This window comes from Anomaloglossus baeobatrachus, chromosome 5 (genome assembly GCF_048569485.1).
Source record: "Anomaloglossus baeobatrachus isolate aAnoBae1 chromosome 5, aAnoBae1.hap1, whole genome shotgun sequence".
NCBI classification, from domain to species: Eukaryota; Metazoa; Chordata; class Amphibia; order Anura; family Aromobatidae; genus Anomaloglossus; species Anomaloglossus baeobatrachus.
Window position 1 is genome coordinate 121,462,641 of NC_134357.1, and position 13,801 is coordinate 121,476,441.

General features: G+C 43.0%; 1 protein-coding gene across 1 annotated transcript in view; it reads right to left on the reverse strand.

Annotated features, from left to right (window-relative positions):
- LOC142312683 (uncharacterized) overlaps positions 1-13,801 on the reverse strand; it is a 235,990-nt gene that overhangs the window by 153,599 nt on the left and 68,590 nt on the right. The window lies entirely within an intron of this gene.

A 13,801-nucleotide genomic window follows, 5' to 3' on the forward strand; every position in this document is an offset into this window, starting at 1 on the left:
GATGACATCCGTTTGATATGTGTGCCAACAGTGTGACGCAGAGATTAATTAAATGCATTCAAGAAATGTAAATTTTTTATGTGTTAAAGATGTGCAAAGATGACAGACAAAGAGATAAGGGTACTTTACACGCTGCGATATCGGTACCGATATCGCTAGCAAGCGTACCCACCCCAGTCGGTTGTGCGTCACGGGCAAATCGCTGCCCGTGGCACACAACATCGCTAACACCCGTCACACGGACTTACCTTCCCTGCGACGTCGCTCTGGCCGGCGATCCGCCTCTTTTCTAAGGGGGCAGTTTGTGCGGCATCACAGCGACGTCACATGGCAGCCGTCCAATAGCAGAGGAGGGGCAGAGATGAGCGGCCGGAACATGCCGCCCACCTCCTTCCTTCCTCATTGCCGGTGGACGCATGTAAGGAGATGTTTGTCGTTCCTGCGGTGTCACACATAGCGATGTATGCTGCCGCAGGAATGACAAACAACATCGAACATGCAGAAGCAACGATATTTGGAAAAGGAGCGACGTGTCAATGAGCAACGATTTTTCATGTTTTTGCGCTCATTGATCGCCGCTCCTTGGTATCACACACTGCGATGTCGCTAACGGCGCCGTATGTGTGTCACTAATGACGTGACCCCGACGATATATCGTTAGCGATGTCGCAGCATGTAAAGCTATATAGATGATATAGATATATATAGATGATATATAGCTGATTAATAGACAGATAGATTAGTTTTTACAGCAACAGCTATTAGCAAAATAAATAAATAATTGAAAAAAAGTATGTGGGGTCTCCTCATTTTTGATAACCAGAAACAGTAAAGAAGACAGCTGGGGAACTGAAATTATCAGGCTGGGAAGGTCCATGGTTATTGCGCACTTCGCAACCTAAAAGTACCAGCCCGCATCTACCTTGGAAGTGGCACATCACATTAGATGTGCCAATTCTGGTGCTTTATATTGGCTCTTCCCGATTGCCCTGGTGCGTTAGCAATCGAGGTAATGGTATATGGGTTGCTGTCAAAAGTGTAGTGTCAGCTGGCATCAAGCTCTCATGTTATTAATGGAGAGGTGTCTATCAGCCACCCCCATTAGTAACCCAGTAATAAAAAAATAAAGACACATACACATATAAAAATTATTTAAAAAAACCACTCCCTGAAACTTCCCCTCAGTTACCATTTTATTAAAAAAAAACCAAACAGCTCTGTCGTAGTCCAGGGAATACACAATAGTCAACCAAATCCATCATAGCCCAAACAAGGATATCTGAATAAAAATACAAACATGCAAACAAGAGAAATAAAACAATACACTTACTCCCGTTCACCACTTTTTTCAAAAGAAAAAAAAAATCTAGTCCAGGGATTGCAACAAACAAAGTCTATGAAACATCTTTCTGACACTCCATAGACTTTGCTTAAAAAATTCCTGGTTACTCTGCGCTGCGTGAGACCCAGCGGCTCTGAAGAGCAGTGACATCCCAAACCTTACCGTGATCTGGTCACCAGGTCACTCCGGGTCATGCTGCATGTGACTCGGAGACTCTGATGAGCAGTAACATTAATGATATCACTACTTTTCAGAGGCGCCAGGTCTCACACAGCGCAACAGGACCTGGAATTGCCTGAACACAAAGTCTATGGAGGGTCAGAACTTTGCTTCACAGACTTTATTCCTTGTAATCCCTGGATTGCATCGGACCAGCTGGGATTTTTTTTCTTTCATTTGAAGAAAGTGGTGAACAAGGGTAAGTGTCTTGTTTATTTCTCTGTGTTTGTATTTTTGTGTTTTTTTTCAGATATCCTTTTTTCGCGTTCAGTGGACTACGGTGAATTCCATGGTTACGGCATAGTTGCAAGGGATTTTTTTAATAAAAAGGTAAACGAGAGAATGTTTCGGCATTTCTTCGTGTGTGTGTGTCTTTTTTTTTTATTACTGGCATAGTAATAGGGGTATCTGATAGAAATCTTTCCATTACTAACACCAGGGCTTGATGCCAGCTGACACTACACAGCTGACATAAGCCTCATAAACCATGACCCCGATTGCCAACGCACCAGCGCAATAGGGAAGAGTCAAAATTAAGCACTTATTTTTGAGGTAGGTCTTAATTTTTGAAAAACCCAGTATTAAAAAAAATATACTGGTGGCAGAGCTGCTGTAAAAACGACGGCAATACATCAAGTGAAGCTACTTCAGGAAAAGGACTTTATCTGAAATGGCTTTGCCTAGAAAACCTCAGTGGGTCCACTGATGTCTTTAACACGTCGTGTGCAAACATCCTAAAATTATTGTGCAAAAGATGATATTTGAGCCATGAAAAAACGAGTTCTCAAGTGGAAACTGATACAAGAAACATCACTCTTAAGGCCCTGTGCGCACGCTGCGGATTTACCACAGATTTTGCTGCTGATTTGCTGCAGAAAATGTGGCTAACATTGCTGCAGTCCTTCCCCACCAAATCCTATGGGTTTTAAAAAATGCCGTGTGCACATTGCGATTTTTTATACTCGCGTATACACCCGCAGATTTTCCGCTGCGGAATTAATGAGCATGTCACTTCTTTTCCGCAGGTACCTGTGGTTTTTGCCATAGATAATGTTAAAAATACACCGGGAACAACTTGCGGAAAATCCGCGGTAAATCCGTAAATGAGTCTCAGAACGCAGACGAAAAAGCAGCGTTCTGAGACACATTCGGCAGAACGCAAAGTGTGTACATTCCTGGTGAGAATTTTTCACAGAACGCACCCACTCTGCTCTGCAGCATCCCCATAAACTTGCAGCAGAGCCGAGTGGGACCGCACTGTCACTGTCATGGCTGGCTGCGGACAGTGCCGTGCGATCAGAATGAACTCGGATGAACTTCACCCGACTTCATTGTGATCGCGCGGCTCTGTGCATGTGCCATGGCTTTATTTGCGGTCACACGTGAAGGACTCACCTGTGATCACAAATCCCTTGAGTGACTGCAGTGAGCCGCGCGATCAGCTGTGCTTTCACTCAGGTTACTCACGGCCAAGCTGCAGTCCTCCACCGGAGAGCGGTGGCCGCGAGTAACCTCAGTGACAGCACAGCTGATCGCACGACTCACTTCAGTTGCTGCATGGAGCTCACAGGAGCGGCGGTGCTCTACTGCCGCTCCTGTCAGCTTCCGATGTAGCAAAGCTGGAAGCGTCGGGGGACCTTGCGTGGATTACGTCAGACCTGGAGGTGTTTTTGAGGGGTTAATAAAGTGGTGAAAGAGGGTATTTTTTTGTCTTTCATTACAAATATATGATTTTTTGGATGTGTGTGTTTATTTACTTTAACTTACAGGTTCATCATGGAAGGTATCTCGAGGAGACGCCTGCCATGATTAACCTAGGACTTAGTGGCAGCTATGGGCTGCTGCCATTAACTCCTTATTACCCAGTGTGCCACCGCACCAGGGCAATTTGGGATGAACCGGTAAAGTCCCGGAACTGTCGCATCTAATGCATGCAGCAATTCCGGGCGGCTACTGGCTGATATCGTTAGGCTGGGGAGCTCCCCATAACGTGGAGCTTTCCATCCTGAGAATACCAGCCTTCAGCCGTGTGGCTTTACCCTGGCTGGTATCCAAATGGGGGGGGACCGCACGTCGTTTTTTTTCATCTATTTATTTCTTTTTTTTACTGTTCGATATAGACACGCCCATCGGCGGCTGTGATTGGTTGCAGTGAGACAGCTGTCACTCAGCGTGGGGACGTGTCTGACTGCAACCAATCATAGGCGCCGGTGGGCGGGGAAAGCAGAGAATACGTGATGGATTAATGAGCGGCCGGCATTTTCAAAAAAGAGTTTTCACGGTGTGAAAACCGTGCAGCGCCGCGACGGAGATCGTGGATCAGTGAGTATGAGAGAGGGGGTGGGAGGGAGAGACCGACATGGACAGATAGAGAGATGGAGACATAAAGAGAGGGAGACCGACCAACAAAGAGAGAAAGACGAAAGAACTGAATTTGCTATGTTAAAAAAAAACAAAACACATGTGGATCGCAATAATAATGCAATGCGAGCACACTGCTCCCCTTTTTTGGCAGCGATTTTCTACAACTCATTGATTTCAATGGGTGTAGAATGCAGCCAAAATGGCAAAAACAATTGGCATGCTGCTTCTTTGAACGCATGGTTTTTGCCACAAAATATGCAAATTAAACGCTGCGCTTTGAAACGCAAAGTCCGGACTAGAAATCCCCATTTTACATAGACTTTGCTGGAAAATCAAAACGCATGCCTTTTGGCATGAAAACGCTGCAGTTCAAAATGGACCTGAAAAGCAGCTGAAACGCAGGTGGAAACGCAAAGTGCGGTCTTAGCCTTACTGCGGTTTTTACCGTGGGTGCGGAATTCTCTCAGAGGGTCCAGTTTTTTCTTAAGAAAAAGTCACTTTCTAGTGTGCACATAGCCTTAGAGTTTTTGGAGGAGTTTTTGTCTCCCTGAAGAATGTTTGAAGAATTTTGGAGGAATTTTATTCCTGTTTTTTTTTTTTTGCTGCCTTTTGATTGGATGGTGCCTAATTTAGAGCCTGATTTATCAGGATTTGCTTCAAAGAACTGACAAACACTTTCTTTTTTTTCCACCAGGCTTTTCTTTGAAAACCTGAAGAGGAAAAAAATACTCAAAACAGTGAACTATATGAACAGCAAAATTATTTTACAATAAAAATTAATAGGAAGGGTCTTTAAAACATATTTAAGTGATTTTTCAGATAATATTTTCGTTAACTGGACCCACTGAAAAAAAAACTCTGTCTGCATATAGCCTTAAAATAAGAAAAAGTTATTTGCTATAACATTCAAAATATTAGCTATGCAGAAGCTTACATTTACATAGTGTACTGTAGACCATGTAACCCAAAAGTCTTCCTTATAAGAAAGTTACATCTCCAGTATTGGTGTAACTCAAGTACTGATTGAAGTTTTTGTTAAAAAGGATACGCAGTTCTGTAAGACTGTGTGCACACTACACTATGTACAATTTTTTTTCCCTATTTTAGTGCTGTTTGGGGAGATAGTGACATTTATTCCAAATTGCTGGTGATTTTTTTTTGTTCTGCATTTTTCTTATTGGCTTCTCTATAGAACTTCAATATTCAAAGAAGAAAAATCTGCATATTTAAAATATTAAGGTATTTCTACAATTGTAAAACTCTGTATTTGTCATTACGTAGTTTTTCTTGGCCCAAAATGTTGCAGCCAGATGTTTTTATATTGTTAAAAATTGATTGTTAATTGACTGTTCATTGTTTATGGCTGGGACTGTATTACTAATAAACCTGCTACATTGTGAAGCCATTAAAGGTGCAGCCAAATGGAACGACTGGCCTTTGGCCCAAAACTTTGTCCATCTGAGGCTGCACAATAGTGAAAAATGTAAATAATAGTAAGTATTAATATAAGATAATAATAATAATAATAATTATTATTATTAATAAAAATCAGAAACTAATCATTATCAACAGGAAAACAAAAATATTGTTAGACCAAAATCTAGACATTATGTAGTAAGGTCTCCTTCACATACACACCCATTATATTGCAGAATTTTTAAAGTGAACCTGTCACCAGAATTTTCCCTTATAACCTGCAGCCACCACCAGGGAGATCTTATATACAGTTTTCTAGAATGTTGTATATAAGCGTCCAGGCTGCTCTGTAGAACGTAAAAAACACCTTTTATTGTACTCCCTTGCGGGGTGGTTGGGTAAGATGGGCGTCGCTGGTCTTGGGTCTGGCTCCTCCTCTCTTTATTCCATCGCCCTTTTTCTTGATGGCTCCATGTGGATGACACATCCCACGTAAAATACACAGAGGCCTCCATTGAGCTCCTGCGCACTTTGATCTGCCCTGCTGAGAGCAGTAATGTAATGCGCAGGTGCGGGAAAGGTTACAGACCGGCCGCGCAGTACAATACTTTGATCTGCCTTCAGCAGTACAGATCAAAGTGTGCTTGTGCATGAAAGCAATGGAGGCCTCTAAACGGATGATGTGGGACGCATCGTCCACATGGAGCTGGGAAGGAGGACAGCGATGGAAGCAAGAAAGGAGGAGTCAGACCAAGACCAGCAACACCCATTGGACCGGACTATCCCCTAGGTGAGTATAATAAAGGTGTTTTTTACACTATACAGAGCGGCCTGGGCACTTTTATACAGTACTAGCTGTACTTCCTGACTTCGCTCGGGTTAATAACTGTTGTTAACAAAATAGAATGTATTAACAAAAATGTATTCTGCACACAAAAACCACAAAACAAATAGATAGAAATGTAATTATTAAAGGCAAAAACTAAGCTAATAGAAGCATTTCACAACATATATTTCAACACCACAGATATTCCACACAGATTAACTAAATTGGCCAAGTAATGTGCTCCGTCTGTCTCTTTCCAGGTCTGTCTCTTTCCCCATCTGTCTCTTTCCCCGTCTGCCTGTCTCTGTCTGTCTCTTTTTTTGTCTGTCTCTATCTCTCTGTTTCTTTCCCCATCTGTCTCTTTCTAGGTCTGTCTCTTTCCCAGATCTGTCTCTTTCCCCGTCTGTATCCCCGTCTCTTTGTCTGTGTCTTTTCCTGTCTGTCTCTTTCCCAGATCTGTCTCTTTCCCCATCTGTATCCCCGTCTCTTTGTCTGTGTCTTTTCCTGTCTGTCTCTTTCCCCATCTGTCTCTTTTCAGGTCAGTCTCTTTTCAGGTCAGTCTCTTTCCCCATCTGTCTCTTTTCAGGTCAGTCTCTTTTCAGGTCAGTCTCTTTTCAGGTCAGTCTCTTTCCAGGTCAGTCTCTTTCCAGGTCTGTCTCTTTCCAGGTCTGTCTCTTTCCAGGTCTGTCTCTTTCCAGGTCTGTCTCTGTCTCTTTTCCTTTCTCTATCTTTCTGTCTCTTTCCAGGTCTGTCTCTCTGTCTGCTTCTCTCTGTCTCCCCACCGACATCTTATTACCTCACATATAAGCTTCTTATACTATGAATGTCTTTTGTTCCTATAGCAACCAATCACAGCTCCTACTAATAACCTGAAGTTCCAGGCTCCATTTACTTTAATGAAGGCATGGTTTTTGGAGAGTAACTGTAAAGTGCGGGGTTAAATTTTCCTGTCAAAACACACACACACACACACACACACACACACACACACACACACACACACACAGTGCCTACAAGTAGTATTCAACCCCCTGCAGATTTAGCAGGTTTGATAAGATGCAAATAAGTTAGAGCCTGCAAACTTCAAACAAGAGCAGGATTTATTAACAGATGCATAAATCTTACAAACCAACAAGTTATGTTGCTCAGTTAAATTTTAATACATTTTCAACATAAAAGTGTTGGCAAATTATTATTCAACCCCTAGGTTTAATATTTTGTGGAATAACCCTTGTTTGCAATTACAGCTAATAATCGTCTTTTATAAGGCCTGATCAGGCTGGCACAGGTCTCTGGAGTTATCTTGGCCCACTCCTCCATGCAGATCTTCTCCAAGTTATCTAGGTTCTTTGGGTGTCTCATGTGGACTTTAATCTTGAGCTCCTTCCACAAGTTTTCAATTGGGTTAAGGTCAGGAGACTGACTAGGCCACTGCAACACCTTGATTTTTTCCCTCTTGAACCAGGCCTTGGTTTTCTTGGCTGTGTGCTTTGGGTCATTGTCTTGTTGGAAGATGAAATGACGACCCATCTTAAGAGCCTTGATGGAGGAGCGGAGGTTCTTGGCCAAAATCTCCAGGTAGGCCGTGCTATCCATCTTCCCATGGATGCAGACCAGATGGCCAGGCCCCTTGGCTGAGAAACAGCCCCACAGCATGATGCTGCCACCACCATGCTTGATTGTAGGGATGGTATTCTTGGGGTCGTATGCAGTGCCATCCAGTCTCCAAACGTCACGTGTGTGGTTGGCACCAAAGATCTCGATCTTGGTCTCATCAGACCAGAGAACCTTGAACCAGTCTGTCTCAGAGTCCTCCAAGTGATCATGAGCAAACTGTAGACGAGCCTTGACATGACGCTTTGAAAGTAAAGGTACCTTACGGGTTCGTCTGGAACGGAGACCATTGCGGTGGAGTACGTTACTTATGGTATTGACTGAAACCAATGTCCCCACTGCCATGAGATCTTCCCGGAGCTCCTTCCTTGTTGTCCTGGCGTTAGCCTTGACTCTTCGGACAAGCCTGGCCTCGGCACGGGTGGAAACTTTTAAAGGCTGTCCAGGCCGTGGAAGGCTAACAGTAGTTTCATAAGCCTTCCACTTCCGGATGATGCTCCCAACAGTGGAGACAGGTAGGCCCAACTCCTTGGAAAGGGTTTTGTACCCCTTGCCAGCCTTGTGACCCTCCACGATCTTGTCTCTGATGGCCTTGGAATGCTCCTTTGTCTTTCCCATGTTGACAAAGTATGAGTGCTGTTCACAAGTTTGGGGAGGGTCTTAATTAGTCAGAAAAGGCTGGAAAAAGAGATAATTAATCCAAACATGTGAAGTTCATTGTTCTTTGTGCCTGAAATACTTCTTAATACTTTAGGGGAACCAAACAGAATTCTGGTGGATTGAATAAACTTTTCACAATTTAAAAAAAAAAAAAGAAATAACATTCTTTTTAGCTGCAGTGCATTTCACACTTCCAGGCTGATCTACAGTCCAAATGTCACAATGCCAAGTTAATTCCGAATGTGTAAACCTGCTAAATCTGCAGGGGGTTGAATACTACTTGTAGGCACTGTACATACATACATTCAGCTTTATATATTAGATTCTGGAATGCTGTATATAATGGCTTACTAGTGGTGGCAGTAGCTTATAGAGGAAAATCCTGGTGACAGGTTCCTTTTAAACACTTGTTTAAAAAAATACTATGCCTTATATTTTTTTACAAGTGTTTTTTCGTGGTGCTTTTTGTAACAGTTTTTTTTGTATTTTTTTACATCTATGCTTATGGGAGAAGTACCATAAAATTCCAAAAACATCAATATCAAAACAAAACTGGCACAAACCAAAAAGGTTTGAAGCTGTATAAATTTTATGGGGCCAATCAAAACGCAACAAGCAATGCTTTAGGTTTGTGCCCATTGTAGTGGTATTTTTGGGACAAGTGGTGAGTTTTATTTTTTTTTTCCAAAATACAGTCTCCTCTTGGTGTGACTTTCTTTCTTTTTGTTTCTTTATCTGATTTTTCTAAACATAAAAAATAATTACAGAGAAAACAAAATTCTAAAAAAAAATTATTAAAACAGCTTAAAAATCACTTTTATTCACAAATTTTAAAATGCCGCCAAATAACAATAAATTAAAAGGAGCTGTTAAGACCATGCTGCAAAAATAAAAAAATGATGAGGTGCAAATCCAGCCTAAAATATATTTAACATGCAATCAATCAACGATGGATATTCTTTAGTGTATTATGCTTATTCTGTTACATCATAAATCACCAATATAAAAAAAGTCTAAAAAGTAAAAAAATTCAAAAACATTAGATCTAAAAAAGATACACCAAATCTATTAGATCTTGACTGAAACATTTTTCCAAGCCTGAAGAACACACTGACTTGTTTTACTCTATATTTTCTCTCCATCACTCTTTGACTTTCCGTCAATCCATACCACACACATTCAATAGATTTTAAGTGCAAAGTTACGTTAGACGGATCTGTCAGTTTTTAATGATGTATTGACCACTTCAAATAACTACTGAAAAGAAGAGCATAAATGAAAGCCAAAAGAACATTATCAATGAGGTCTTCAAACATCAAAGCACCGGTGCATTTAAATGGTCACAATGGGAGAGGTGGAGGGCATTATTAAAGGAGACTAGAGCAGCCGTAAAGTCAATCAGCCATATAACACCTCATGTGTAACTGTCACTGGAGGAAAATCCACAGCACATTATGTATACAGGAAACAGCTTTTGTATAGTGATGGTTAGAGGACACTGTGGGAATCTGCACACAACTGGTTAGGTACTACATAACGCCCTGAGGAATAAGCAATTGTGACATATACCATTCTATTGCTATGGGCAGCTGTTTCTTAAAACAGGAAATCATCGGCCCTAAAACAATTCCGATTAGCTGCCTGCTTATCATATTGTCTCGTTTTGCTGTGAGAAAGGAAAAATTAAAGGATAGGAAAATTTAAAGAACCTCTCCAGTATATACAGTAGGAAAAACCAGACTCTACAGCTGACTAATTACACAATGATTTTCACACATTGCTGATTGCACTTGCCCTTTACAAGGCGGTCATGCCGGATTAGACAGTAGTAGGCTGACGTCTGAATAACTGTGAATGGAACATCATTTGGTAAACTATTTTCTTTCTGACTGAGCCATACACTTTTCAGTCCACCTTGGCCTAACAACACTGACTGAAGAGTAACCGATCTTTATGGAAGATTCTTTTAAAAGTTTGTGGATGAAAAATGTTTCATCTGGATATCAAACTGAAATTCAAAAAACACGACTGACCTTGTTCCTAGTGATGTTAATATGTCTGTGCTTAGGTAAAACTATTTTGTTGTTGAAGTTAACCTGATAAGCGCTACCGGTAGGTAGTTGGTTGAAATAGTGAATATTCACTAGATTTACACTAATGTATTGGTGGCCTATGGTTATTTTTTTGCTTTTAGAATGCAATTCACCACAAAGGACAGGTAAAATATATCTTTGTACCGTGTTAGCCAGTAGAGATAAAAAAATTGTTTAAAAGAACTGACAGTCCTCAGTGGTTAATACCTTTTAATGGCTAACTGAAAAGATAGTAACAATAGCAAGCTTTCGAGAATACGCAGACTACGAGACTCTTCATCAGGCTCAGTAACCACAAAAGACAAATTCAGAAAAAAAAATGAAACAAAAACTCACCAGAAAAAGCCACCATCAAACAAGGGTCAAATGGCAAAAGCACTTGCAGTATGCAGCTGGCCTCCCTATCATAAAGGTGGGGGCAACACAGGTGCAGAATACCGATGAGACAAACACTCACAGCCTACCAACTCATGGAGAGGGTGGTTGCTGGTATTAAACATGCACACTAACGTGGTTTACGTGGGGCACCAGTCACACAAGTACATGTAATGCACAGTGTCTAGCTTACAGCCTATTGATGACGCCCATACTCTTAGATCAGGCGGGCTGCTCAGCACTATATAAGTGTATTGACACACAGGACAGACAGACTGGCGCCCTACGTAAACCCTGTAAGTGCACATGTTTCATACCAGCAACCACCACCTTCATGAAATGGTATGCTATGAGCAGCGTCGGACTGGAGAGCTCCAGAGTTCAGTGCAGGTAACCGCAGCCAGGCCTGGTATTAGAGTAGAGAGCAGTGAAATAATATAAATATTAAAACATAACCTTTAATATGATCAGATAAAACCTTTTAAACAAAACGTGCTCATATAAAACACAGTCTGTTTAGCAGTGGATGTGTGGCACCCTATATTACAGACAGGCTACCCTATGAATGCCACTTCTCCTCCCAATGGAGAGAGAGATAATTAGTATTGGACGAACAATACTGCTTAATGCAAAGAAAGAGAAAAATAACTCTCATTCAGCCATAGGCTGATCTCACCACATCCAGTAGATCACCTTCGGCAGGGAAATAGGACCGTCTCAGTCAGACAGAAGGGGTTAGGAGCAGGGCCTCATGTAGTGGGGACACACTAACCCTCGACCCACAAGCTCCTGCCCTTACAAGGGCAGTCCACAGCTGTCCCTAAACTGTGACTGCTCCACATTGATTCCGGTGCCTCCCTACGCATTTCACCGCTGTCGGCTCATCAGGGGAGACGTGCACCACAATGTCAAATACTAGAACTAAATAAGGGTCCCCCACCAATTCAAGATGGGACCACTAACTGTCTGACCAGATCTCACCGCTAACCAGGGTATAAAAACCTTTGGTCCTATAGTTTATATTATTTCACTGCTCTCTACTGAACTTTGTTGTGAGATACCTTGCTACCCGGGTGGATTCATCCACTCTGGATGCTATCTACAGGCCTGGTATTACTAGAGATTCCTCCGGTAGCCAGTCCGACGCTGGCTCTGAGTGTTTCTCTCATCAGTATTCTGCACTTTTATAACCCCCACCTTTGTCATAGGGGGTTGGCTGCATCATGTGAGTGCATTTGCCATCTGACCCTTGCTGGCTGGTGTCTTTTTCTGCTTTTACAATGCAGTATAAATTTATTTTTCACATCACTGTATTCTTAAACAGTTCATACACATGAAATATCTGTCGGACAAACAGAGGTATCTCTCATAACACCCCCTGTCCATGAGCGCTCGTCCAATCATTTATCTGTTTTGAATGATGATAAAAGAGAAAGCCACTTCTCAGACTCTTCTGACAGCTGATTATTGACCCTGGGATCATAAGGATTGGTTATTGAAACTCTGATGCTTTTCTCCTTAAGCTGGGTTTACACACTGCAACATCGCAAACGACATCGCTGTAACGTCACCGGTTTTGTGACGTTACAGTGACCTCCCCAGCGACATTGCAGTGTGTGAAACCTATCAGCGACCTGGCCCATGCTGTGAAGTTGTGATCGCTACAAATCGTTCAGGACCATTCCTAGGTCCTTTGTTTCCCGCTGTGCAGCATGCATCGCTAGCAAGTTTCAGTGTGTAAAGGGGACTTTACAGCGACTCCGCGGCTCTGTCTGTGTAGCGTCCTGATTAGCGGTCACCGGTGAAGGATTCACCGGTGACCGCTAATCCCCCGAGTGACTGAAGTGTCCCCCCCTCTCTCATACTCACCGATCCCCGATCACCGGCGCTGCACGGCGTTCACTCTGCTCCAGCGGCTTTTCCTTTTTTGAAAAAGCCGGCCGCTCATTAAACAATCTCGTATTCCCTGCTTTTCCCCGCCCACCGGCAAATATGATTGGTTGCAGTGAGACACGCCCACACGCTGAGTGACAGCTGTGTCACTGCACCCAATCACAGCAGCCGGTGGGCGTGTCTATACTGTGCAGTAAAATAAATAATTAAAAAATCCGGCGTGAGGTCCCCCCCAATTTTAATACCAGCCAGATAAAGTCATACGGCTAAAGGCTGGTATTCTCAGGATGGGGAGCTCCACGTTATGGGGAGCCCCCCAGCCTAACAATATCAGCCAGCAGCCGCCCAGAATTGCCGCATACATTAGATGCGACAGTTCTGGGACTGTACCCGGCTCTTCCCGATTTGCCCTGGTGCGTTGGCAAATCGGGGTAATAAGGAGTTATTGGCAGCCCATAGCTGCCAATAAGTCCTAGATTAATCATGTCAGGCGTCTCCCCGAGATACCTTCCATGATTAATCTGTAATTTACAGTTAAAAAACACACACCCGAAAAATCCTTTATTAGAAATAAAAAACACTAACAAATTCCCTCATTACCAATTTATTACCCACAACAAAGCCCTCCTTGTCCGGCGTAATCCACGGTCCTCCAGCGTCGCATCCAGCTCTGCTGCATGCAGGTGACAGGAGCAGCAGAAGACACAGCCGCTCCTGTCACCTGCACGCAGCTAATGAAGAGAGCCGTGTGATCGGCTGAGCTGTCACTGAGGTTACCTGGATCCAGCGGTGGATGCAGCGGTGGCCGCGGGTAACCTCAGTGACAGCTCAGCTGATCGCGCTACTCACCGCCGCTCCGGTCAGCTCCACGCAGCAAATGAGGTGAGTAGCGCGATCAGCTGAGCTGTCACTGAGGTTACCCGCGGCCACCGCTGCATCCACCGCTGGATCCAGGTAACCTCAGTGACAGCTCAGCCGATCACACGGCTCTCTTCATTA